Source organism: Oculina patagonica, chromosome 4 (assembly GCF_052425735.1).
Source record: "Oculina patagonica isolate OP01 chromosome 4, crgOcupat, whole genome shotgun sequence".
Taxonomy (NCBI): Eukaryota; Metazoa; Cnidaria; class Anthozoa; order Scleractinia; family Oculinidae; genus Oculina; species Oculina patagonica.
In genome coordinates, this window is record NC_135761.1 from 13309434 (window position 1) to 13312287 (window position 2854).

A 2854-nucleotide genomic window follows, 5' to 3' on the forward strand; every position below is an offset into this window, starting at 1 on the left:
ATACAGGAGAATACAGGAGAATACAGGAGAATACAAGAGAATACATGAGAATACATGAGAATACAGGGGAAAACAGGAGAATACATGAGAATACAAGAGAATACAGGGGAAAACAGGAGAAAACACGGGAATACAGGAGAATACAAGAGAATACAGGGGAAAACACGGGAATACAGGAGAATACAGGAGAATACAAGAGAATACAGGGGAAAACACGGGAGTACAGGAGAATACAGGAGAATACAAGAGAATACAGGAGAAAACACGGGAATACAGGAGAATACAGGAGAATACAAGAGAATACAGGGGAAAACACGGGAATACAGGAGAATACAGGAGAATACAGGAGAATACAGGAGAATACAGGAGAATACAGGAGAATACAAGAGAATACAGGGGAAAACACGGGAGTACAGGGGAAAACAGGAGAATACAGGAGAAAACACGGGAATACAGGAGAATACAGGAGAATACAGGGGAATACAGGGGAATACAGGAGAATACAGGAGAATACAGGAGAATACATGAGAATACAAGAGAATACAGGAGAATACAGGAGAATACAGGAGAATACAGGGGAAAACACGGGAGTACAGGGGAAAACAGGAGAATACAGGGGAAAACACGGGAATACAGGAGAATACAGGAGAATACAGGAGAATACAGGAGAATACAGGAGAATACAGGAGAATACATGAGAATACAAGAGAATACAGGAGAATACAGGAGAATACAGGAGAATACAGGAGAATACAGGAGAATACAGGAGAATACAGGAGAATACAGGAGAATACAGGAGAATACAGGAGAATACAGGAGAATACAGGAGAATACAGGAGAATACAGGAGAATACAGGAGAATACAGGAGAATACAAGAGAATACAGGGGAAAACACGGGAGTACAGGGGAAAACCGGAGAATACAAGAGAATACAGGAGAAAACAGGAGAAAAAACGGGAGTACAGGGGAAAACAGTGGAATACAGGAGAAAACAGGAGAAAACAGGGGAATACAGGAGAATACAGGAGAAAACAGGAGAATACAGGAGAATACAGGGGAAAACAGTGGAAAACAGGGGAATACAGGAGAATACAGGAGAATACAGGAGAATACAGGGGAAAACAGTGGAATACAGGAGAAAACACGGGAATACAGGAGAAAACAGGGGAATACAGGGGAATACAGGAGAATACAGGAGAATACAGGGGAAAACAGTGGAATACAGGAGAAAACACGGGAATACAGGAGAAAACAGGGGAATACAGGAGAAAACACGAGAATACAGGAGAAAACACGGGAATACAGGAGAAAACAGGGGAATACAGGAGAAAACACGAGAATACAGGAGAATAAAGGGGAATACAAGAGAATACAGGAGAAAACACGGGAATACAGGGGAATACAGGAGAAAACACGGGAGTACAGGAGAAAACAGGAGAATACAAGAGAATACAGGGGAAAAGAGTGGAATACAGGAGAAAACACGGGAATACAGGAGAAAACAGGGGATTACAGGGGAATACAGGAGAATACAGGAGAATACAGGGGAAAACAGTGGAATACAGGAGAAAACATCGGAATACAGGAGAAAACATGGGAATACAGGAGAAAACACGAGAATACAGGAGAATACAGGGGAATACAAGAGAATACAGGAGAAAACATGGGAAAACAGGAAAATACAGGAGAAAGCACGGGAATACAGGGGAAAACATGGGAATACATTGGAATACAGGAGAAAACACGGGAATACAGGAGAAAACACGGGAATACAGGAGAAAACACGGGAATACAGGAGAAAACATGGGAATACATTGGAATACAGGAGAAAACACGGGAATACAGGAGAAAACACGGGAATACAGGAGAAAACACGGGAATACAGGAGAAAACACGGGAATACAGGAGAAAACATGGGAATACATTGGAATACAGGAGAAAACACGAGAATACAGGGGAAAACAGGAGAATACAAGAGAATACAGGAGAAAACACGAGAAAACACGAGAATACAGGGGAAAACAGGAGAATACAAGAGAATACAGGAGAAAACATGGGAATACATTGGAATACACGAGAAAACACGAGAATACAGGGGAAAACAGGAGAATACAAGAGAATGCAGGAGAAAACATGGGAATACATTGGAATACAGGAGAAAACACGAGAAAACACGAGAATACAGGAGAAAACACGGGAATACAGGAGAATACAGGGGAATACAAGAGAATACAGGAGAAAACACGAGCATACAGGAGAAAACACGGGAATACAGGAGAATACAGGGGAATACAAGAGAATACAGGAGAATACAAGAGAATACAGGAGAATACAGGAGAAAACACGAGAATACAGGAGAAAACACGGGAATACAGGAGAATATACAGGGGTATACAGGAGAAAACAGGAGAATACAGAAGAAAACATGGGAAAACAGGAGAATACAGGAGAAAGCACGGGAATACAGGGGAATACAAGAGAATACAGGAGAATACAGGAGAATACAAGAGAATACATGGGAAAACAGGAGAATACACGAGAAAACACGAGAATACAGGGGAATACGGGAGAAAACACGGGAATACAGGGGAATACAAGAGAATACAGGAAAATACGGGAGAAAACAGGAGAAAACAGGAGAATACAGAAGAAAACATGGGAAAACAGGAGAATACACGAGAAAACACGAGAATATAGGGGAATACAGGAGAAAACACGGGAATACAGGGGAATACAAGAGAAAACAGGAGAAAACAGGAGAATACAGGAGAATACATGAGAATACAGGAGAATACAGGAGAATACAGGAGAATACAAGAGAATACAGGAGAAAACACGGGAATACAGGAGAAT